The following is a 24,671-nucleotide window of genomic DNA, read 5'->3' as shown; positions in this document are numbered from 1 at the left end:
ATCCAACTCTTTTTTTTATGTTTCTTTACAGGGCTTCCCCGGGCCGTGCCGTTCCCGTGCAGCGTCGTGCATGGAGCGCTTTCCCCGGTATCTATGATGCTGTTTGCGGGTCTTAGGTAAGGCATCTGGTCTGTTTCTTATCTAACTCTTTTTTTTCTGCTTCTTTACAGGCTTCCCCGGGCCGTGCCGTTCCCGTGCAGCTTCGTGCTTGGAGCGCTTTCCCCGGTATGTATGATGCTGTTTGCGGGTCTTAGGTAAGGCATTTGGTCTGTTTCTTATCTAACTCTTTTTTTTTTTGTTTCTTTACAGGACTTCCCCTGGCTGTGCCGTTCCCGTGCAGCGTCGTGCATGGAGCGCTTCCCTGGTATGTATGATGCTGTTTGCGGCTCTTAGGTAAGGCATCTGGTCTGTTTCTTATCTAACTCTTTTTTTTCTGCTTCTTTACAGGCTTCCCCGGGCCGTGCCGTTCCCGTGCAGCTTCGTGCTTGGAGCGCTTTCCCCGGTATGTATGATGCTGTTTGCGGGTCTTAGGTAAGGCATTTGGTCTGTTTCTTATCTAACTCTTTTTTTTTTGTTTCTTTACAGGGCTTCCCCTGGCTGTGCCGTTCCCGTGCAGCGTCGTGCATGGAGCGCTTTCCCTGGTATGTATGATGCTGTTTGCGGGTCTTAGGTAAGGCATCTGATCTGTTTCTTATCTAACTCTTTATTTTTATGTTTCTTTACAGGGCTTCCCCAGGCCGTGCCGTTCCCGTGCAGCGTCATGCATGGAGCACTTTCCCCGGTATGTATGATGCTGTTTGCGGGTTTTAGGTAAGGCATCTGGTCTGTTTCTTATCTAACTCTTTTTGTTTCTGTTTCTTTACAGGGCTTCCCCGGGCCGTGCCTTTCCCGTGCAGCGTCGTGCATGGAGCGCTTTCCCCGGTATGTATGATGCTGTTTGCGGGTCTTAGGTAAGGCATCTGGTCTGTTTCTTATCTAACTCTTTTTTTATTTGTTTCTTTACAGGGCTTCCCCTGGCTGTGCCGTTCCCGTGTAGCGTCGTGCATGGAGCGCTTCCCTGGTATGTATGATGCTGTTTGCGGGTCTTAGGTAAGGCATCTGGTCTGTTTCTTTTCTAACTATTTTTTTTAATGTTTCTTTACAGGGCTTCCCCGGGCCGTGCAGTTCCCGTGCATAGTCATGCATGGACTGCTTTCCCCGGTATGTATGATGCTGTTTGCGGGTCTTAGGTAAGGCATCTGGTCTGTTTCTTATCCAACTCTTTTTTTTATGTTTCTTTACAGGGCTTCCCCGGGCCGTGCCGTTCCCGTGCAGCGTCGTGCATGGAGCGCTTTCCCCGGTATCTATGATGCTGTTTGCGGGTCTTAGGTAAGGCATCTGGTCTGTTTCTTATCTAACTCTTTTTTTTCTGCTTCTTTACAGGCTTCCCCGGGCCGTGCCGTTCCCGTGCAGCTTCGTGCTTGGAGCGCTTTCCCCGGCATGTATGATGCTGTTTGCGGGTCTTAGGTAAGGCATTTGGTCTGTTTCTTATCTAACTCTTTTTTTTTTTGTTTCTTTACAGGGCTTCCCCTGGCTGTGCCGTTCCCGTGCAGCATCGTGCATGGAGCGCTTCCCTGGTATGTATGATGCTGTTTGTGGGTCTTAGGTAAGGCATCTGGTCTGTTTCTTATCTAACTCTTTTTTTTTATGTTTCTTTACAGGGCTTCCCCTGGCCGTGCCGTTCCTGTGCAGCGTCGTGCATGGAGGGCTTTCCCCGTTATGTATGATGCTGTTTGCGGGTCTTAGGTAAGGCATCTGGTCTGTTTCTTATCTAACTCTTTATTTTGTGCTTCTTTACAGGGATTCCCCGGGCCGTGCCGTTCCCGTGCAGCGTCGTGCATGGAGCGCTTTCCCTGGTATGTATGATGCTGTTTGCGGGTCTTAGGTAAGGCATCTGATCTGTTTCTTATCTAACTCTTTATTTTTATGTTTCTTTACAGGGCTTCCCCAGGCCGTGCCGTTCCCGTGCAGCGTCATGCATGGAGCGCTTTCCCCGGTATGTATGATGCTGTTTGCGGGTTTTAGGTAAGGCATCTGGTCTGTTTCTTATCTAACTCTTTTTGTTTCTGTTTCTTTACAGGGCTTCCCCGGGCCGTGCCTTTCCCGTGCAGCGTCGTGCATGGAGCGCTTTCCCCGGTATGTATGATGCTGTTTGTGGGTCTTAGGTAAGGCATCTGGTCTGTTTCTTATCTAACTCTTTTTTTATTTGTTTCTTTACAGGGCTTCCCCTGGCTGTGCCGTTCCCGTGTAGCGTCGTGCATGGAGCGCTTCCCTGGTATGTATGATGCTGTTTGCGGGTCTTAGGTAAGGCATCTGGTCTGTTTCTTTTCTAACTATTTTTTTGTAATGTTTCTTTACAGGGCTTCCCCGGGCTGTGCCGTTCCCGTGCATAGTCGTGCATGGACTGCTTTCCCCGGTATGTATGATGCTGTTTGCGGGTCTTAGGTAAGGCATCTGGTCTGTTTCTTATCCAACTCTTTTTTTTATGTTTCTTTACAGGGCTTCCCCGGGCCGTGCCGTTCCCGTGCAGCGTCGTGCATGGAGCGCTTTCCCCGGTATGTATGATGCTGTTTGCGTGTCTTAGGTAAGGCATCTGGTCTGTTTCTTATCTAACTCTTTTTTTATATGTTTCTTTACAAGGTTTCCCCAGGCCGTGCTGTTCCCGTGCAGCGTCGTGCATGGACTGCTTCCACCGGTATGTATGATGCTGTTTGCGGGTCTTAGGTAAGGCATCTGGTCTGTTTCTTATCTAACTCTTTTTTTTAATGTTTCTTTACAGGGCTTCCACGGGCTGTGCCATTCCCGTGCATCGTCGTGCATGGACTGCTTCCCCCGGTATGTATGATGCTGTTGCGGGTCTTAGGTAAGGCATCTGATCTGTTTCTTATCTAACTCTTTATTTTTATGTTTCTTTACAGGGCTTCCCCAGGCCGTGCCGTTCCCGTGCAGCGTCATGCATGGAGCGCTTTCCCCAGTATGTATGATGCTGTTTGCGGGTGTTAGGTAAGGCATCTGGTCTGTTTCTTATCTAACTCTTTTTGTTTCTGTTTCTTTACAGGGCTTCCCCGGGCCGTGCCTTTCCCGTGCAGCGTCGTGCATGGAGCGCTTTCCCCGGTATGTATGATGCTGTTTGCGGGTCTTAGGTAAGGCATCTGGTCTGTTTCTTATCTAACTCTTTTTTTATTTGTTTCTTTACAGGGCTTCCCCTGGCTGTGCCGTTCCCGTGTAGCGTCGTGCATGGAGCGCTTCCCTGGTATGTATGATGCTGTTTGCGGGTCTTAGGTAAGGCATCTGGTCTGTTTCTTTTCTAACTATTTTTTTTAATGTTTCTTTACAGGGCTTCCCCGGGCCGTGCCGTTCCCGTGCATAGTCGTGCATGGACTGCTTTCCCCGGTATGTATGATGCTGTTTGCGGGTCTTAGGTAAGGCATCTGGTCTGTTTCTTATCCAACTCTTTTTTTTATGTTTCTTTACAGGGCTTCCCCGGGCCGTGCCGTTCCCGTGCAGCGTCGTGCATGGAGCGCTTTCCCCGGTAGGTATGATGCTGTTTGCGGGTCTTAGGTAAGGCATCTGGTCTGTTTCTTATCTAACTCTTTTTTTTCTGCTTCTTTACAGGCTTCCCCGGGCCGTGCCGTTCCCGTGCAGCTTCGTGCTTGGAGCGCTTTCCCCGGTATGTATGATGCTGTTTGCGGGTCTTAGGTAAGGCATTTGGTCTGTTTCTTATCTAACTCTTTTTTTTTTTGTTTCTTTACAGGGATTCCCCTGGCTGTGCCGTTCCCGTGCAGCATCGTGCATGGAGCGCTTCCCTGGTATGTATGATGCTGTTTGCGGGTCTTAGGTAAGGCATCTGGTCTGTTTCTTATCTAACTCTTTTTTTTTATGTTTCTTTACAGGGCTTCCCCTGGCCGTGCCGTTCCTGTGCAGCGTCGTGCATGGAGTGCTTTCCCCGTTATGTATGATGCTGTTTGCGGGTCTTAGGTAAGGCATCTGGTCTGTTTCTTATCTAACTCTTTTTTTTTGTGCTTCTTTACAGGGCTTCCCCGGGCCGTGCCGTTCCCGTGCAGCGTCGTGCATGGAGCGCTTTCCCTGGTATGTATGATGCTGTTTGCGGGTCTTAGGTAAGGCATCTGATCTGTTTCTTATCTAACTCTTTATTTTTATGTTTCTTTACAGGGCTTCCCCAGGCCGTGCCGTTCCCGTGCATAGTCATGCATGGAGCGCTTTCCCCGGTATGTATGATGCTGTTTGCGGGTTTTAGGTAAGGCATCTGGTCTGTTTCTTATCTAACTCTTTTTGTTTCTGTTTCTTTACAGGGCTTCCCCGGGCCGTGCCTTTCCCGTGCAGCGTCGTGCATGGAGCGCTTTCCCCGGTATGTATGATGCTGTTTGCGGGTCTTAGGTAAGGCATCTGGTCTGTTTCTTATCCAACTCTTTTTTTTATGTTTCTTTACAGGGCTTCCCCGGGCCGTGCCGTTCCCGTGCAGCGTCGTGCATGGAGCGCTTTCCCCGGTATGTATGATGCTGTTTGCGGGTCTTATGTAAGGTATCTGGTCTGTTTCTTATCTAACTCTTTTTTTAAATGTTTCTTTACAAGGTTTCCCCAGGCCGTGCTGTTCCCGTGCAGCGTCGTGCATGGACTGCTTCCACCGGTATGTATGATGCTGTTGCGGGTCTGAGGTAAGGCATCTGGTCTGTTTCTTATCTAACTCTTTTTTAAAATGTTTCTTTACAGGGCTTCCCCTGGCCGTGCCATTCCCGTGCAGCGTCGTGCATGGACGCTTTCCCCGGTATGTATGATGCTGTTTGCGGGTCTTAGGTAAGGCATCTGGTCTGTTTCTTATCTAACTCATTTTTTAAATGTTTCTTTACAGGGTTTCCCCTGGCCGTGCTATTCCTGTGCAGCGTCGTGCATGGACTGCTTCCCCCGGTATGTATGATGCTGTTTGCGGGTCTTAGGTAAGGCATCTGATCTGTTTCTTATCTAACTCTTTATTTTTATGTTTCTTTACAGGGCTTCCCCAGGCCGTGCCGTTCCCGTGCAGCGTCATGCATTGAGCGCTTTCCCCGGTATGTATGATGCTGTTTGCGGGTTTTAGGTAAGGCATCTGGTCTGTTTCTTATCTAACTCTTTTTGTTTCTGTTTCTTTACAGGGCTTCCCCGGGCCGTGCCTTTCCCGTGCAGCGTCGTGCATGGAGAGCTTTCCCCGGTATGTATGATGCTGTTTGCGGGTCTTAGGTAAGGCATCTGGTCTGTTTCTTATCTAACTCTTTTTTTATTTGTTTCTTTACAGGGCTTCCCCTGGCTGTGCCGTTCCCGTGTAGCGTCGTGCATGGAGCGCTTCCCTGGTATGTATGATGCTGTTTGCGGGTCTTAGGTAAGGCATCTGGTCTGTTTCTTTTCTAACTATTTTTTTGTAATGTTTCTTTACAGGGCTTCCCCGGGCCGTGCCGTTCCCGTGCATAGTCGTGCATGGACTGCTTTCCCCGGTATGTATGATGCTGTTTGCGGGTCTTAGGTAAGGCATCTGGTCTGTTTCTTATCCAACTCTTTTTTTTATGTTTCTTTACAGGGCTTCCCCGGGCCGTGCCGTTCCCGTGCAGCGTCGTGCATGGAGCGCTTTCCCCGGTATGTATGATGCTGTTTGCGGGTCTTAGGTAAGGCATCTGGTCTGTTTCTTATCTAACTCTTTTTTTATATGTTTCTTTACAAGGTTTCCCCAGGCCGTGCTGTTACCGTGCAGCGTCGTGCATGGACTGCTTCCACCGGTATGTATGATGCTGTTTGCGGGTCTTAGGTAAGGCATCTGGTCTGTTTCTTATCTAACTCTTTTTTTTAATGTTTCTTTACAGGGCTTCCACGGGCTGTGCCGTTCCCGTGCATCGTCGTGCATGGACTGCTTCCCCCGGTATGTATGATGCTGTTGCGGGTCTTAGGTAAGGCATCTGATCTGTTTCTTATCTAACTCTTTATTTTTATGTTTCTTTACAGGGCTTCCCCAGGCCGTGCCGTTCCCGTGCAGCGTCATGCATGGAGCGCTTTCCCCGGTATGTATGATGCTGTTTGCGGGTTTTAGGTAAGGCATCTGGTCTGTTTCTTATCTAACTCTTTTTGTTTCTGTTTCTTTACAGGGCTTCCCCGGGCCGTGCCTTTCCCGTGCAGCGTCGTGCATGGAGCGCTTTCCCCGGTATGTATGATGCTGTTTGCGGGTCTTAGGTAAGGCATCTGGTCTGTTTCTTATCTAACTCTTTTTTTATTTGTTTCTTTACAGGGCTTCCCCTGGCTGTGCCGTTCCCGTGTAGCGTCGTGCATGGAGCGCTTCCCTGGTATGTATGATGCTGTTTGCGCGTCTTAGGTAAGGCATCTGGTCTGTTTCTTTTCTAACTATTTTTTTTAATGTTTCTTTACAGGGCTTCCCCGGGCCGTGCCGTTCCCGTGCATGTCGTGCATGGACTGCTTTCCCCGGTATGTATGATGCTGTTTGCGGGTCTTAGGTAAGGCATCTGGTCTGTTTCTTATCCAACTCTTTTTTTTATGTTTCTTTACAGGGCTTCCCCGGGCCGTGCCGTTCCCGTGCAGCGTCGTGCATGGAGCGCTTTCCCCGGTATGTATGATGCTGTTTGCGGGTCTTAGGTAAGGCATCTGGTCTGTTTCTTATCTAACTCTTTTTTTTCTGCTTCTTTACAGGCTTCCCCGGGCCGTGCCGTTCCCGTGCAGCTTCGTGCTTGGAGCGCTTTCCCCGGTATGTATGATGCTGTTTGCGGGTCTTAGGTAAGGCATTTGGTCTGTTTCTTATCTAACTCTTTTTTTTTTTGTTTCTTTACAGGGCTTCCCCTGGCTGTGCCGTTCCCGTGCAGCATCGTGCATGGAGCGCTTCCCTGGTATGTATGATGCTGTTTGCGGGTCTTAGGTAAGGCATCTGGTCTGTTTCTTATCTAACTCTTTTTTTTTATGTTTCTTTACAGGGCTTCCCCTGGCCGTGCCGTTGCTGTGCAGCGTCGTGCATGGAGTGCTTTCCCCGTTATGTATGATGCTGTTTGCGGGTCTTAGGTAAGGCATCTGGTCTGTTTCTTATCTAACTCTTTTTTTTGTGCTTCTTTACAGGGCTTCCCCGGGCCGTGCCGTTCCCGTGCAGCGTCGTGCATGGAGCGCTTTCCCTGGTATGTATGATGCTGTTTGCGGGTCTTAGGTAAGGCATCTGATCTGTTTCTTATCTAACTCTTTATTTTTATGTTTCTTTACAGGGCTTCCCCAGGCCGTGCCGTTCCCGTGCAGCGTCATGCATGGAGCGCTTTCCCCGGTATGTATGATGCTGTTTGCGGGTTTTAGGTAAGGCATCTGGTCTGTTTCTTATCTAACTCTTTTTGTTTCTGTTTCTTTACAGGGCTTCCCCGGGCCGTGCCTTTCCCGTGCAGCGTCGTGCATGGAGCGCTTTCCCCGGTATGTATGATGCTGTTTGCGGGTCTTAGGTAAGGCATCTGGTCTGTTTCTTATCTAACTCTTTTTTTATTTGTTTCTTTACAGAGCTTCCCCTGGCTGTGCCGTTCCCGTGTAGCGTCGTGCATGGAGCGCTTCCCTGGTATGTATGATGCTGTTTGCGGGTCTTAGGTAAGGCATCTGGTCTGTTTCTTTTCTAACTATTTTTTTTAATGTTTCTTTACAGGGCTTCCCCGGGCCGTGCCGTTCCCGTGCATAGTCGTGCATGGACTGCTTTCCCCGGTATGTATGATGCTGTTTGCGGGTCTTAGGTAAGGCATCTGGTCTGTTTCTTATCCAACTCTTTTTTTTATGTTTCTTTACAGGGCTTCCCCGGGCCGTGCCGTTCCCGTGCAGCGTCGTGCATGGAGCGCTTTCCCCGGTATGTATGATGCTGTTTGCGGGTCTTATGTAAGGTATCTGGTCTGTTTCTTATCTAACTCTTTTTTTAAATGTTTCTTTACAAGGTTTCCCCAGGCCGTGCTGTTCCCGTGCATCGTCGTGCATGGACTGCTTCCACCGGTATGTATGATGCTGTTGCGGGTCTGAGGTAAGGCATCTGGTCTGTTTCTTATCTAACTCTTTTTTAAAATGTTTCTTTACAGGGCTTCCCCTGGCCGTGCCATTCCCGTGCAGCGTCGTGCATGGAGTGCTTTCCCCGGTATGTATGATGCTGTTTGCGGGTCTTAGGTAAGGCATCTGGTCTGTTTCTTATCTAACTCTTTTTTTAAATGTTTCTTTACAGGGCTTCCCCGGGCCGTGCCGTTCCCGTGCAGCGTCGTGCATGGAGCGCTTCCCTGGTATGTATGATGCTGTTTGCGGGTCTTAGGTAAGGCATCTGGTCTGTTTCTTATCTAACTCTTTTTTTTTATGTTTCTTTACAGGGCTTCCCCTGGCCGTGCCGTTCCTGTGCAGCGTCGTTCATGGAGTGCTTTCCCCGGTATGTATGATGCTGTTTGCGGGTCTTAGGTAAGGCATCTGGTCTGTTTCTTATCTAACTCTTTTTTTTAATGTTTCTTTACAGGGCTTCCCCGGGCCGTGCCGTTCCCGTGCAGCGTCGTGCATGGACTGCTTTCCCCGGTATGTATGATGCTGTTTGCGGGTCTTAGGTAAGGCATGTGGTCTGTTTCTTATCTAACTCTTTTTTTTAATGTTTCTTTACAGGGCTTCCACGGGCTGTGCCGTTCCCGTGCACCGTCGTGCATGGAGTGCTTTCCCCGGTATGTATGATGCTGTTTGCGGGTCTTATGTAAGGCATCTGGTCTGTTTCTTATCTAACTCTTTTTTTTAATGTTTCTTTACAGGGCTTCCCCGGGCCGTGCCGTTCCCGTGCAGCGTCGTGCATGGACTGCTTTCCCCAGTATGTATGATGCTGTTTGCGGGTCTTAGGTAAGGCATCTGGTCTGTTTCTTATCTAACTCTTTTTTTTCATGTTTCTTTACAGGGCTTCCCCAGTCCGTGCCGTTCCCGTGCAGCGTCGTGCATGGAGCGCTTTCCCCGGTATGTATGATGCTGTTTGCGGGTCTTAGGTAAGGCATCTGGTCTGTTTCTTTCTAACTCTTTTTTTTTGTTTCTTTACAGGGCTTCCCCTGGCTGTGCCGTTCCCGTGCAGCGTCGTCAATGGAGCGCTTCCCTGGTATGTATGATGCTGTTTGCGGGTCTTAGGTAAGGCATCTGGTCTGTTTCTTATCTAACTCTTTATTTTTCTTTTTCTTTACAGGGCTTCCCCGGGCCGTGCCGTTCCCGTGCAGAGTCGTGCATGGAGCGCTTTCCCCGGTATGTATGATGCTGTTTGCGGGTCTTAGGTAAGGCATCTGGTCTGTTTCTTATCTAACTCTTTTTTTTAATGTTTCTTTACAGGGCTTCCCCGGGCCGTGCCGTTCCCGTGCAGCGTCGTGCATGGACTGCTTTCCCCGGTATGTATGATGCTGTTTGCGGGTCATAGGTAAGGCATCTGGTCTGTTTCTTATCTAACTCTTTTTTTTAATGTTTCTTTACAGGGCTTCCACGGGCCGTGCTGTTCCCGTGCAGCGTCGTGCATGGAGTGCTTTCCCCGGTATGTATGATGCTGTTTGCTTGTCTTAGGTAAGGCATCTGGTCTGTTTCTTATCTAACTCTTTTTTTTTATGTTTCTTTACAGGGAATCCCCGGGCTGTGCCGTTCCCGTGTAGCGTCGTGCATGGAGCGCTTCCCTGGTATGTATGATGCTGTTTGCGGGTCTTAGGTAAGGCATCTGGTCTGTTTCTTATCTAACTCTTTTTTTTAATGTTTCTTTACAGGGCTTCCCCTGGCCGTGCCGTTCCTGTGCAGCGTCGTGCATGGAGTGCTTTCCCCGGTATGTATGATGCTGTTTGCGGGTCTTAGGTAAGGCATCTGGTCTGTTTCTTATCTAACTCTTTTTTTTTGTGTTTCTTTACAGGGCTTCCCCGGGCCGTGCCGTTCCCGTGCAGCGTCGTGCATGGAGCGCTTTCCCCGGTATGTATGATGCTGTTTGCGGGTCTTAGGTAAGGCATCTGGTCTGTTTCTTATCTAACTCTTTATTTTCATGTTTCTTTACAGGGCTTCCCCGGGCCGTGCCGTTCCCGTGCAGCGTCGTGCATGGAGCGCTTTCCCCGGTATGTATGATGCTGTTTGCGGGTCTTAGGTAAGGCATCTGGTCTGTTTCTTATCTAACTCTTTTTTTTAATGTTTCTTTACAGAGAATCCCCGGGCTGTGCCGTTCCCGTGCAGCGTCGTGCATGGACTGCTTTCCCCGGTATGTATGATGCTGTTTGCGGGTCTTAGGTAAGGCATCTGGTCTGTTTCTTATCTAACTCTTTTTTTAAATGTTTCTTTACACGGCTTCCCCGGGCCGTGCCGTTCCCGTGCAGCGTCGTGCATGGACTGCTTTCCCCGGTATGTATGATGCTGTTTGCGGGTCTTAGGTAAGGCATCTGGTCTGTTTCTTATCTAACTCTTTTTTTTAATGTTTCTTTACAGGGCTTCCACGGGCTGTGCCGTTCCCGTGCAGCGTCGTGCATGGACTTCTTCCCCCGGTATGTATGATGCTGTTGCGGGTCTTAGGTAAGGCATCTGGTCTGTTTCTTATCTAACTCTTTTTTTTAATGTTTCTTTACAGGGCTTCCCCTGGCCGTGCCATTCCCGTGCAGCGTCGTGCATGGAGTGCTTTCCCCGGTATGTATGATGCTGTTTGCGGGTCTTAGGTAAGGCATCTGGTCTGTTTCTTATCTAACTCTTTTTTTTTCTGGTTCTTTACAGGGCTTCCCCGGGCCATGCCGTTCCCGTGCAGCGTCGTGCATGGAGCGCTTTCCCCGGTATGTATGATGCTGTTTGCGGGTCTTAGGTAAGGCATCTGGTCTGTTTCTTTCTAACTCTTTTTTTTTTTGTTTCTTTACAGGGCTTCCCCTGGCTGTGCCGTTCCCATGCAGCGTCGTGCATGGAGCGCTTCCCTGGTATGTATGATGCTGTTTGCGGGTCTTAGGTAAGGCATCTGGTCTGTTTCTTATCTAACTCTTTTTTTTATGTTTCTTTACAGGGAATCCCCGGGCTGTGCCGTTCCCGTGCAGCGTCGTGCATGGACTGCTTTCCCCGGTATGTGATGCTGTTTGCGGGTCTTAGGTAAGGCATCTGGTCTGTTTCTTATCTAACTCTTTTTTTTAATGTTTCTTTACAGGGCTTCCCCGGGCCGTGCCGTTCCCGTGCAGCGTCGTGCATGGACTGCTTTCCCCGGTATGTATGATGCTGTTTGCGGGTCATTGGTAAGGCATCTGGTCTGTTTCTTATCTAACTCTTTTTTTTAATGTTTCTTTACAGGGCTTCCACGGGCCGTGCCGTTCCCGTGCAGCGTCGTGCATGGAGTGCTTTCCCCGGTATGTATGATGCTGTTTGCTTGTCTTAGGTAAGGCATCTGGTCTGTTTCTTATCTAACTCTTTTTTTTCTGCTTCTTTACAGGCTTCCCCGGGCCGTGCCGTTCCCGTGCAGCTTCGTGCATGGAGCGCTTTCCCCGGTATGTGTGATGCTGTTTGCGGGTCTTAGGTAAGACATCTGGTCTGTTTCTTATCTAACTCTTCTTTTTTTTGTTTCTTTACAGGGCTTCCCCTGGCTGTGCCGTTCCCGTGCAGAGTCGTGCATGGAGCGCTTCCCTTGTATGTATGATGCTCTTTGCGGGTCTTAGGTAAGGCATCTGGTCTGTTTCTTATCTAACTCTTTTTTTTTATGTTTCTTTACAGGGCTTCCCCGGGCCGTGCCGTTCCCGTGCAGCGTCGTGCATGGACTGCTTCCCCCGGTATGTATGATGCTGTTGCGGGTCTTAGGTAAGGCATCTGGTCTGTTTCTTATCTAACTCTTTTTTTTAATGTTTCTTTACAGGGCTTCCCCTGGCCGTGCCATTCCCGTGCAACGTCGTGCATGGTGTGCTTTTCCCGGTATGTATGATGCTGTTTGGGGGTCTTAGGTAAGGCATCTGGTCTGTTTCTTATCTAACTCTTTTTTTAAATGTTTCTTTACAGGGCTTCCCCGGGCCGTGCCGTTCCCGTGCAGCGTCGTGCATGGAGCGCTTCCCTGGTATGTATGATGCTGTTTGCGGGTCTTAGGTAAGGCATCTGGTCTGTTTCTTATCTAACTCTTTTTTTTAATGTTTCTTTACAGGGCTTCCCCTGGCCGTGCCATTCCTGTGCAGCGTCGTTCATGGAGTGCTTTCCCCGGTATGTATGATGCTGTTTGCGGGTCTTAGGTAAGGCATCTGGTCTGTTTCTTATCTAACTCTTTTTTTTGTGTTTCTTTACAGGGCTTCCCCGGGCCATGCCGTTCCCGTGCAGCGTCGTGCATGGAGCGCTTTCCCCGGTATGTATGATGCTGTTTGCGGGTCTTAGGTAAGGCATCTGATCTGTTTCTTATCTAACTCTTTACTTTTATGTTTCTTTACAGGGCTTCCCCGGGCCGTGCCGTTCCCGTGCAGCGTCGTGCATGGAGCGCTTTCACCGGTATGTATGATGCTGTTTGCGGGTTTTAGGTAAGGCATCTGGTCTGTTTCTTATCTAACTCTTTTTGTTTCTGTTTCTTTACAGGGCTTCCCCGGGCCATGCCGTTCCCGTGCAGCGTCGTGCATGGAGCGCTTTCCCCGGTATGTATGATGCTGTTTGCGGGTCTTAGGTAAGGCATCTGGTCTGTATCTTATCTAACTCTTTTTTTTAATGTTTCTTTACAGGGCTTCCCCGGGCCGTGCCGTTTCCGTGCAGAGTCGTGCATGGACTGCTTTCCCCGGTATGTATGATGCTGTTTGTGGGTCTTAGGTAAGGCATCTGGTCTGTTTCTTATCTAACTCTTTTTTTTAATGTCTCTTTACAGGGCTTCCCCTGGCCGTGCCATTCCCGTGCAGCGTCGTGCATGGAGTGCTTTCCCCGGTATGTATGATGCTGTTTGCGGGTCTTAGGTAAGGCATCTGGTCTGTTTCTTATCTAACTCTTTTTTTTTTTTGTTTCTTTACAGGGCTTCCCCTGGCTGTGCCATTCCCGTGTAGCGTCGTGCATGGTGCGCTTCCCTGGTATGTATGATGCTGTTTGCGGGTCTTAGGTAAGGCATCTGGTCTGTTTTTATCTAACTCTTTTTTTTTATGTTTCTTTACAGGGCTTCCCCTGGCCGTGCCGTTCCTGTGCAGCGTCGTGCATGGAGTGCTTTCCCCGGTATGTATGATGCTGTTTGCGGGTCTTAGGTAAGGCATCTGGTCTGTTTCTTATCTAACTCTTTTTTTTTGTGGTTCTTTACAGGGCTTCCCCGGGCCGTGCCGTTCCCGTGCAGCGTTGTGCATGGAGCGCTTTCCGCGGTATGTATGATGCTGTTTGCGGGTCTTAGGTAAGGCATCTGGTCTGTTTCTTATCTAACTCTTTATTTTCATGTTTCTTTACAGGGCTTCCCCGGGCCGTGCCGTTCCCGTGCAGCGTCGTGCATGGAGCGCTTTCCCCGGTATGTATGATGCTGTTTGCGGGTCTTAGGTAAGGCATCTGGTCTGTTTCTTATCTAACTCTTTTTTTTATGTTTCTTTACAGGGAATCCCCGGGCTGTGCCGTTCCCGTGCAGCGTCGTGCATGGACTGCTTTCCCCGGTATGTATGATGCTGTTTGCGGGTCTTAGGTAAGGCATCTGGTCTGTTTCTTATCTAACTCTTTTTTTTAATGTTTCTTTACAGGGCTTCCCCGGGCCGTGCCGTTCCCGTGCAGTGTCGTGCATGGACTGCTTTCCCCGGTATGTATGATGCTGTTTGCGGGTCTTAGGTAAGGCATCTGGTCTGTTTCTTATCGTACTCTTTTTTTTAATGTTTCTTTACAGGGCTTCCACGGGCTGTGCCGTTCCCGTGCAGCGTCGTGCATGGACTGCTTCCCCCGGTATGTATGATGCTGTTGCGGGTCTTAGGTAAGGCATCTGGTCTGTTTCTTATCTAACTCTTTTTTTTAATGTTTCTTTACAGGGCTTCCCCTGGCCGTGCCATTCCCGTGCAGCGTCGTGCATGGAGTGCTTTCCCCGGTATGTATGATGCTGTTTGCGGGTCTTATGTAAGGCATCTGGTCTGTTTCTTATCTAACTCCTTTTTTTTATGTTTCTTTACAGGGCTTCCCCGGGCCGTGCCGTTCCCGTGCAGCGTCGTGCATGGACTGCTTTCCCCAGTATGTATGATGCTGTTTGCGGGTCTTAGGTAAGGCATCTGGTCTGTTTCTTATCTAACTCTTTTTTTTTATGTTTCTTTACAGGGCTTCCCCGGGCCGTGCCGTTCCCGTGCAGCGTCGTGCATGGAGCGCTTTCCCCGGTATGTATGATGCTGTTTGCTGGTCTTAGGTAAGGCATCTGGTCTGTTTCTATCTAACTCTTTTTTTTTTTGTTTCTTTACAGGGCTTCCCCTGGCTGTGCCGTTCCCGTGCAGCGTCGTGCATGGAGCGCTTCCCTGGTATGTATGATGCTGTTTGCGGGTCTTAGGTAAGGCATCTGGTCTGTTTCTTATCTAACTCTTTATTTTTATGTTTCTTTACAGGGCTTCCCCGGGCCGTGCCGTTCCCGTGCAGCGTCGTGCATGGAGCGCTTTCCCCAGTATGTATGATGCTGTTTGCGGGTCTTAGGTAAGGCATCTGGTCTGTTTCTTATCTAACTCTTTTTTTTATGTTTCTTTACAGGGAATCCCCGGGCTGTGCCGTTCCCGTGCAGCGTCGTGCATGGACTGCTTTTCCCGGTATGTGATGCTGTTTGCGGGTCTTAGGTAAGGCATCTGGTCTGTTTCTTATCTAACTCTTTTTTTTAATGTTTCTTTACAGGGCTTCCCCGGGCCGTGCCGTTCCCGTGCAGCGTCGTGCATGGACTGCTTTCCCCGGTATGTATGATGCTGTTTGCGGGTCATAGGTAAGGCATCTGGTCTGTTTCTTATCTAACTCTTTTTTTTAATGTTTCTTTACAGGGCTTCCACGGGCCGTGCCGTTCCCGTGCAGCGTCGTGCATGGAGTGCTTTCCCCGGTATGTATGATGCTGTTTGCTTGTCTTAGGTAAGGCATCTGGTCTGTTTCTTATCTAACTCTTTTTTTTCTGCTTCTTTACAGGCTTCCCCGGGCCGTGCCGTTCCCGTGCAGCTTCGTGCATGGAGCGCTTTCCCCGGTATGTGTGATGCTGTTTGCGGGTCTTAGGTAAGACATCTGGTCTGTTTCTTATCTAACTCTTCTTTTTTTTGTTTCTTTACAGGGCTTCCCCTGGCTGTGCCGTTCCCGTGCAGAGTCGTGCATGGAGCGCTTCCCTTGTATGTATGATGCTCTTTGCGGGTCTTAGGTAAGGCATCTGGTCTGTTTCTTATCTAACTCTTTTTTTTTATGTTTCTTTACAGGGCTTCCCCGGGCCGTGCCGTTCCCGTGCAGCGTCGTGCATGGACTGCTTCCCCCGGTATGTATGATGCTGTTGCGGGTCTTAGGTAAGGCATCTGGTCTGTTTCTTATCTAACTCTTTTTTAAAATGTTTCTTTACAGGACTTCCCCGGGCCGTGCCGTTCCCGTGCAGCGTCGTGCATGGAGCGCTTTCCTGGTATGTATGATGCTGTTTGCGGGTCTTAGGTAAGGCATCTGGTCTGTTTCTTATCTAACTCTTTTTTTTAATGTTTCTTTACAGGGCTTCCCCTGGCCGTGCCATTCCTGTGCAGCGTCGTTCATGGAGTGCTTTCCCCGGAATGTATGATGCTGTTTGCGGGTCTTAGGTAAGGCATCTGGTCTGTTTCTTATCTAACTCTTTTTTTTGTGTTTCTTTACAGGGCTTCCCCGGGCCATGCCGTTCCTGTGCATCGTCGTGCATGGAGCGCTTTCCCCGGTATGTATGATGCTGTTTGCGGGTCTTAGGTAAGGCATCTGATCTGTTTCTTATCTAACTCTTTACTTTTATGTTTCTTTACAGGGCTTCCCCGGGCCGTGCCGTTCCCGTGCAGCGTCGTGCATGGAGCGCTTTCCCCGGTATGTATGATGCTGTTTGCGGGTTTTAGGTAAGGCATCTGGTCTGTTTCTTATCTAACTCTTTTTGTTTCTGTTTCTTTACAGGGCTTCCCCGGGCCATGCCGTTCCCGTGCAGCGTCGTGCATGGAGCGCTTTCCCCGGTATGTATGATGCTGTTTGCGGGTCTTAGGTAAGGCATCTGGTCTGTATCTTATCTAACTCTTTTTTTTAATGTTTCTTTACAGGGCTTCCCCGGGCCGTGCCGTTTCCGTGCAGAGTCGTGCATGGACTGCTTTCCCCGGTATGTATGATGCTGTTTGCGGGTCTTAGGTAAGGCATCTGGTCTGTTTCTTATCTAACTCTTTTTTTTAATGTTTCTTTACAGGGCTTCCCCTGGCCGTGCCATTCCCGTGCAGCGTCGTGCATGGAGTGCTTTCCCCGGTATGTATGATGCTGTTTGCGGGTCTTAGGTAAGGCATCTGGTCTGTTTCTTATCTAACTCTTTTTTTTTTTTGTTTCTTTACAGGGCTTCCCCTGGCTGTGCCGTTCCCGTGTAGCGTCGTGCATGGAGCGCTTCCCTGGTATGTATGATGCTGTTTGCGGGTCTTAGGTAAGGCATCTGGTCTGTTTTTATCTAACTCTTTCTTTTTTTTTATGTTTCTTTACAGGGCTTCCCCTGGCCGTGCCGTTCCTGTGCAGCGTCGTGCATGGAGTGCTTTCCCCGGTATGTATGATGCTGTTTGCGGGTCTTAGGTAAGGCATCTGGTCTGTTTCTTATCTAACTCTTTTTTTTTGTGTTTCTTTACAGGGCTTCCCCGGGCCGTGCCGTTCCCGTGCAGCGTTGTGCATGGAGCGCTTTCCCCGGTATGTATGATGCTGTTTGCGGGTCTTAGGTAAGGCATCTGGTCTGTTTCTTATCTAACTCTTTATTTTCATGTTTCTTTACAGGGCTTCCCCGGGCCGTGCCGTTCCCGTGCAGCGTCGTGCATGGAGCGCTTTCCCCGGTATGTATGATGCTGTTTGCGGGTCTTAGGTAAGGCATCTGGTCTGTTTCTTATCTAACTCTTTTTTTGTATGTTTCTTTACAGGGAATCCCCGGGCTGTGCCGTTCCCGTGCAGCGTCGTGCATGGACTGCTTTCCCCGGTATGTATGATGCTGTTTGCGGGTCTTAGGTAAATCATCTGGTCTGTTTCTTATCTAACTCTTTTTTTTAATGTTTCTTTACAGGGCTTCCCCGGGCCGTGCCGTTCCCGTGCAGCGTCGTGCATGGACTGCTTTCCCCGGTATGTATGATGCTGTTTGCGGGTCTTAGGTAAGGCATCTGGTCTGTTTCTTATCTAACTCTTTTTTTTATTGTTTCTTTACAGGGCTTCCACAGGCTGTGCCGTTCCCGTGCAGCGTCGTGCATGGACTGCTTCCCCCGGTATGTATGATGCTGTTGCGGGTCTTAGGTAAGGCATCTGGTCTGTTTCTTATCTAACTCTTTTTTTAAATGTTTCTTTACAGGGCTTCCCCTGGCCGTGCCATTCCCGTGCAGCGTCGTGCATGGAGTGCTTTCCCCGGTATGTATGATGCTGTTTGCGGGTCTTATGTAAGGCATCTGGTCTGTTTCTTATCTAACTCCTTTTTTTTATGTTTCTTTACAGGGCTTCCCCGGGCCGTGCCGTTCCCGTGCAGCGTCGTGCATGGACTGCTTTCCCCAGTATGTATGATGCTGTTTGCGGGTCTTAGGTAAGGCATCTGGTCTGTTTCTTATCTAACTCTTTTTTTTCATGTTTCTTTACAGGGCTTCCCCGGGCCGTGCCGTTCCCGTGCAGCGTCGTGCATGGAGCGCTTTCCCCGGTATGTATGATGCTGTTTGCGGGTCTTAGGTAAGGCATCTGGTCTGTTTCTATCTAACTCTTTTTTTTTTTGTTTCTTTACAGGGCTTCCCCTGGCTGTGCCGTTCCCGTGCAGCGTCGTGCATGAAGCGCTTCCCTGGTATGTATGATGCTGTTTGCGGGTCTTAGGTAAGGCATCTGGTCTGTTTCTTATCTAACTCTTTATTTTTATGTTTCTTTACAGGGCTTCCCCGGGCTGTGCCGTTCCCGTGCAGCGTCGTGCATGGAGCGCTTTCCCCGGTATGTATGATGCTGTTTGCGGGTCTTAGGTAAGGCATCTGGTCTGTTTCTTATCTAACTCTTTTTTTTTATGTTTCTTTACAGGGAATCCCCGGGCTGTGCCGTTCCCGTGCAGCGTCGTGCATGGACTGCTTTTCCCGGTATGTATGATGCTGTTTGCTTGTCTTAGGTAAGGCATCTGGTCTGTTTCTTATCTAACTCTTTTTTTTCTGCTTCTTTACAGGCTTCCCCGGGCCGTGCCGTTCCCGTGCAGCTTCGTGCATGGAGCGCTTTCCCCGGTATGTGTGATGCTGTTTGCGGGTCTTAGGTAAGGCATCTGGTCTGTTTCTTATCTAACTCTTCTTTTTTTTGTTTCTTTACAGGGCTTCCCCTGGCTGTGCCGTTCCCGTGCAGAGTCGTGCATGGAGCGCTTCCCCGGTATGTATGATGCTGTTTGCGGGTCTTAGGTAAGGCATCTGGTCTGTTTCTTATCTAACTCTTTTTTTAAATGTTTCTTTACAGGGCTTCCCCGGGCCGTGCCGTTCCCGTGCAGCGTCGTGCATGGACTGCTTTCCCCGGTATGTATGATGCTGTTTGCGGGTCTTAGGTAAGGCATCTGGTCTGTTTCTTATCTAACTCTTTTTTTTAATGTTTCTTTACAGGGCTTCCACGGGCTGTGCCGTTCCCGTGCAGCGTCGTGCATGGACTGCTTCCCCCGGTATGTATGATGCTGTTGCGGGTCTTAGGTAAGGCATCTGGTCTGTTTCTTATCTAACTCTTTTTTTTAATGTTTCTTTACAGGGCTTCCCCTGGCCGTGCCATTCCCATGCAGCGTCGTGCATGGAGTGCTTTCCCCGGTATGTATGATGCTGTTTGCGGGTCTTATGTAAGGCATCTGGTCTGTTTCTTATCTAACTCCTTTTTTTTATGTTTCTTTACAGGGCTTCCCCGGGCCGTGCCGTTCCCGTGCAGCGTCGTGCATGGACTGCTTTCCCCAGTATGTATGATGCTGTTTGCGGGTCTTAGGTAAGGCATCTGGTCTGTTTCTTATCTAACTCTTTTTTTTTATGTTTCTTTACAGGGCTTCCCCGGGCCGTGCCGTTCCCGTACAGCGTCGTGCATGGAGCGCTTTCCCCGGTATGTATGATGCTGTTTGCGGGTCTTAGGTAAGGCATCTGGTCTGTTTCTATCTAACTCTTTTTTTTTTTGTTTCTTTACAGGGAATCCCCGGGCTGTGCCGTTCCCGTGCAGCGTCGTGCATGGACTGCTTTCCCCGGTATGTGATGCTGTTTGCGGGTCTTAGGTAAGGCATCTGGTCTGTTTCTTATCTAACTCTTTTTTTTAATGTTTCTTTACAGGGCTTCCCCGGGCCGTGCCGTTCCCGTGCAGCGTCGTGCATGGACTGCTTTCCCCGGTATGTATGATGCTGTTTGCGGGTCATAGGTAAGGCATCTGGTCTGTTTCTTATCTAACTCTTTTTTTTAATGTTTCTTTACAGGGCTTCCACGGGCCGTGCCATTCCCGTGCAGCGTCGTGCATGGAGTGCTTTCCCCGGTATGTATGATGCTGTTTGCTTGTCTTAGGTAAGGCATCTGGTCTGTTTCTTATCTAACTCTTTTTTTTCTGCTTCTTTACAGGCTTCCCCGGGCCGTGCCGTTCCCGTGCAGCTTCGTGCATGGAGCGCTTTCCCCGGTATGTGTGATGCTGTTTGCGGGTCTTAGGTAAGACATCTGGTCTGTTTCTTATCTAACTCTTCTTTTTTTTGTTTCTTTACAGGGCTTCCCCTGGCTGTGCCGTTCCCGTGCAGAGTCGTGCATGGAGCGCTTCCCTTGTATGTATGATGCTCTTTGCGGGTCTTAGGTAAGGCATCTGGTCTGTTTCTTATCTAACTCTTTTTTTTTATGTTTCTTTACAGGGCTTCCCCGGGCCGTGCCGTTCCCGTGCAGCGTCGTGCATGGACTGCTTCCCCCGGTATGTATGATGCTGTTGCGGGTCTTAGGTAAGGCATCTGGTCTGTTTCTTATCTAACTCTTTTTTTTAATGTTTCTTTACAGGGCTTCCCCTGGCCGTGCCATTCCCGTGCAACGTCGTGCATGGTGTGCTTTTCCCGGTATGTATGATGCTGTTTGGGGGTCTTAGGTAAGGCATCTGGTCTGTTTCTTATCTAACTCTTTGTTAAAATGTTTCTTTACAGGGCTTCCCCGGGCCGTGCCGTTCCCGTGCAGCGTCGTGCATGGAGCGCTTCCCTGGTATGTATGATGCTGTTTGCGGGTCTTAGGTAAGGCATCTGGTCTGTTTCTTATCTAACTCTTTTTTTTAATGTTTCTTTACAGGGCTTCCCCTGGCCGTGCCATTCCTGTGCAGCGTCGTTCATGGAGTGCTTTCCCCGGTATGTATGATGCTGTTTGCGGGTCTTAGGTAAGGCATCTGGTCTGTTTCTTATCTAACTCTTTTTTTTGTGTTTCTTTACAGGGCTTCCCCGGGCCATGCCGTTCCCGTGCAGCGTCGTGCATGGAGCGCTTTCCCCGGTATGTATGATGCTGTTTGCGGGTCTTAGGTAAGGCATCTGATCTGTTTCTTATCTAACTCTTTACTTTTATGTTTCTTTACAGGGCTTCCCCGGGCCGTGCCGTTCCCGTGCAGCGTCGTGCATGGAGCGCTTTCCCCGGTATGTATGATGCTGTTTGCGGGTTTTAGGTAAGGCATCTGGTCTGTTTCTTATCTAACTCTTTTTGTTTCTGTTTCTTTACAGGGCTTCCCCGGGCCATGCCGTTCCCGTGCAGCGTCGTGCATGGAGCGCTTTCCCCGGTATGTATGATGCTGTTTGCGGGTCTTAGGTAAGGCATCTGGTCTGTATCTTATCTAACTCTTTTTTTTAATGTTTCTTTACAGGGCTTCCCCGGGCCGTGCCGCTTCCGTGCAGAGTCGTGCATGGACTGCTTTCCCCGGTATGTATGATGCTGTTTGTGGGTCTTAGGTAAGGCATCTGGTCTGTTTCTTATCTAACTCTTTTTTTTAATGTTTCTTTACAGGGCTTCCCCTGGCCGTGCCATTCCCGTGCAGCGTCGTGCATGGAGTGCTTTCCCCGGTATGTATGATGCTGTTTGCGGGTCTTAGGTAAGGCATCTGGTCTGTTTCTTATCTAACTCTTTTTTTTTTTTGTTTCTTTACAGGGCTTCCCCTGGCTGTGCCGTTCCCGTGTAGCGTCGTGCATGGAGCGCTTCCCTGGTATGTATGATGCTGTTTGCGGGTCTTAGGTAAGGCATCTGGTCTGTTTTTATCTAACTCTTTTTTTTTATGTTTCTTTACAGGGCTTCCCCTGGCCGTGCCGTTCCTGTGCAGCGTCGTGCATGGAGTGCTTTCCCCGGTATGTATGATGCTGTTTGCGGGTCTTAGGTAAGGCATCTGGTCTGTTTCTTATCTAACTCTTTTTTTTTGTGTTTCTTTACAGGGCTTCCCCGGGCCGGGCCGTTCCCGTGCAGCGTTGTGCATGGAGCGCTTTCCCCAGTATGTATGATGCTGTTTGCGGGTCTTAGGTAAGGCATCTGGTCTGTTTCTTATCTAACTCTTTATTTTCATGTTTCTTTACAGGGCTTCCCCGGGCCGTGCCGTTCCCGTGCAGCGTCGTGCATGGAGCGCTTTCCCCGGTATGTATGATGCTGTTTGCGGGTCTTAGGTAAGGCATCTGGTCTGTTTCTTATCTAACTCTTTTTTTTTATGTTTCTTTACAGGGAATCCCCGGGCTGTGCCGTTCCCGTGCAGCGTCGTGCATGGACTGCTTTCCCCGGTATGTATGATGCTGTTTGCGGGTCTTAGGTAAGGCATCTGGTCTGTTTCTTATCTAACTCTTTTTTTTAATGTTTCTTTACAGGGCTTCCCCGGGCAGTGCCGTTCCCGTGCAGCGTCGTGCATGGACTGCTTCCCCCGGTATGTATGATGCTGTTGCGGGTCTTAGGTAAGGCATCTGGTCTGTTTCTTATCTAACTCTTTTTTTTAATGTTTCTTTACAGGGCTTCCCCTGGCCGTGCCATTCCCGTGCAGCGTCGTGCATGGAGTGCTTTCCCCGGTATGTATGATGCTGTTTGCGGGTCTTATGTAAGGCATCTGGTCTGTTTCTTATCTAACTCTTTTTTTTAATGTTTCTTTACAGGGCTTCCCCGGGCCGTGCCGTTCCCGTGCAGCGTCGTGCATGGACTGCTTTCCCCAGTATGTATGATGCTGTTTGCGGGTCTTAGGTAAGGCATCTGGTCTGTTTCTTATCTAACTCTTTTGTTTAATGTTTCTTTACAGGGCTTCCCCGGGCCGTGCCGTTCCCGTGCAGCGTCGTGCATGGAGCGCTTTTCCCGGTATGTATGATGCTGTTTGCGGGTCTTAGGTAAGGCATCTGGTCTGCTTCTTTCTAACTCTTTTTTTTTTTGTTTCTTTACAGGGCTTTCCCTGGCTGTGCCGTTCCCGTGCAGCGTCGTGCATGGAGCGCTTCCCTGGTATGTATGATGCTGTTTGCGGGTCTTAGGTAAGGCATCTTGTCTGTTTCTTATCTAACTCTTTATTTTTATGTTCCTTTACAGGGCTTCCCCGGGCCATGCCGTTCCCGTGCAGCGTCGTGCATGGAGCGCTTTCCCCGGTATGTATGATGCTGTTTGCGGGTCTTAGGTAAGGCATCTGGTCTGTATCTTATCTAACTCTTTTTTTTAATGTTTCTTTACAGGGCTTCCCCGGGCCGTGCCGTTTCCGTGCAGAGTCGTGCATGGACTGCTTTCCCCGGTATGTATGATGCTGTTTGTGGGTCTTAGGTAAGGCATCTGGTCTGTTTCTTATCTAACTCTTTTTTTTTTTTGTTTCTTTACAGGGCTTCCCCTGGCTGTGCCGTTCCTGTGCAGCGTCGTGCATGGAGTGCTTTCCCCGGTATGTATGATGCTGTTTGCGGGTCTTAGGTAAGGCATCTGGTCTGTTTCTTATCTAACTCTTTTTTTTTGTGTTTCTTTACAGGGCTTCCCCGGGCCGTGCCGTTCCCGTGCAGCGTCGTGCATGGAGCGCTTTCCCCGGTATGTATGATGCTGTTTGCGGGTCTTAGGTAAGGCATCTGGTCTGTTTCTTATCTAACTCTTTATTTTCATGTTTCTTTACAGGGCTTCCCCGGGCCGTGCCGTTCCCGTGCAGCGTCGTGCATGGAGCGCTTTCCCCGGTATGTATGATGCTGTTTGCGGGTCTTAGGTAAGGCATCTGGTCTGTTTCTTATCTAACTCTTTTTTTTTATGTTTCTTTACAGGGAATCCCCGGGCTGTGCCGTTCCCGTGCAGCGTCGTGCATGGACTGCTTTCCCCGGCATGTATGATGCTGTTTGCGGGTCTTAGGTAAGGCTTCTGGTCTGTTTCTTATCTAACTCTTTTTTTTAATGTTTCTTTACAGGGCTTCCCCGGGCCGTGCCGTTCCCGTGCAGCGTCGTGCATGGACTGCTTTCCCCGGTATGTATGATGCTGTTTGCGGGTCTTAGGTAAGGCATCTGGTCTGTTTCTTATCTAACTCTTTTTTTTAATGTTTCTTTACAGGGCTTCCACGGGCTGTGCCGTTCCCGTGCAGCGTCGTGCATGGACTGCTTCCCCCGGTATGTATGATGCTGTTGCGGGTCTTAGGTAAGGCATCCGGTCTGTTTCTTATCTAACTCTTTTTTTTAATGTTTCTTTACAGGGCTTCCCCTGGCCGTGCCATTCCCGTGCAGCGTCGTGCATGGAGTGCTTTCCCCGGTATGTATGATGCTGTTTGCGGGTCTTATGTAAGGCATCTGGTCTGTTTCTTATCTAACTCTTTTTTTTAATGTTTCTTTACAGGGCTTCCCCGGGCCGTGCCGTTCCCGTGCAGCGTCGTTCATGGACTGCTTTCCCCAGTATGTATGATGCTGTTTGCGGGTCTTAGGTAAGGCATCTGGTCTGTTTCTTATCTAACTCTTTTTTTTTATGTTTCTTTACAGGGCTTCCCCGGGCCGTGCCGTTCCCGTGCATGGAGCGCTTTCCCCGGTATGTATGATGCTGTTTGCGGGTCTTAGGTAAGGCATCTGGTCTGCTTCTTTCTAACTGTTTTTTTTTTTGTCTCTTTACAGGGCTTCCCCTGGCCGTGCCGTTCCCGTGCAGCGTCGTGCATGGACTGCTTTCCCCGGTATGTATGATGCTGTTTGCGGGTCTTAGGTAAGGCATCTGGTCTGTTTCTTATCTAACTCTTTTTTTTAATGTTTCTTTACAGGGCTTCCCCGGGCCGTGCCGTTCCCGTGCAGCGTCGTGCATGGACTGCTTTCCCCGGTATGTATGATGCTGTTTGCGGGTCATAGGTAAGGCATCTGGTCTGTTTCTTATCTAACTCTTTTTCTTAATGTTTCTTTACAGGGCTTCCACGGGCCGTGCCGTTCCCGTGCAGCGTCGTGCATGGAGTGCTTTCCCCGGTATGTATGATGCTGTTTGCTTGTCTTAGGTAAGGCATCTGGTCTGTTTCTTATCTAACTCTTTTTTTTTATGTTTCTTTACAGGGAATCCCCGGGCTGTGCCGTTCCCGTGTAGCGTCGTGCATGGAGCGCTTCCCTGGTATGTATGATGCTGTTTGCGGGTCTTAGGTAAGGCATC

This window comes from Triturus cristatus, chromosome 1_1, assembly GCF_964204655.1.
Source record: "Triturus cristatus chromosome 1_1, aTriCri1.1, whole genome shotgun sequence".
NCBI classification, from domain to species: Eukaryota; Metazoa; Chordata; class Amphibia; order Caudata; family Salamandridae; genus Triturus; species Triturus cristatus.
The sequence above is the reverse complement of the archived record's forward strand: the minus strand, read 5'-3'. Positions refer to the sequence as shown.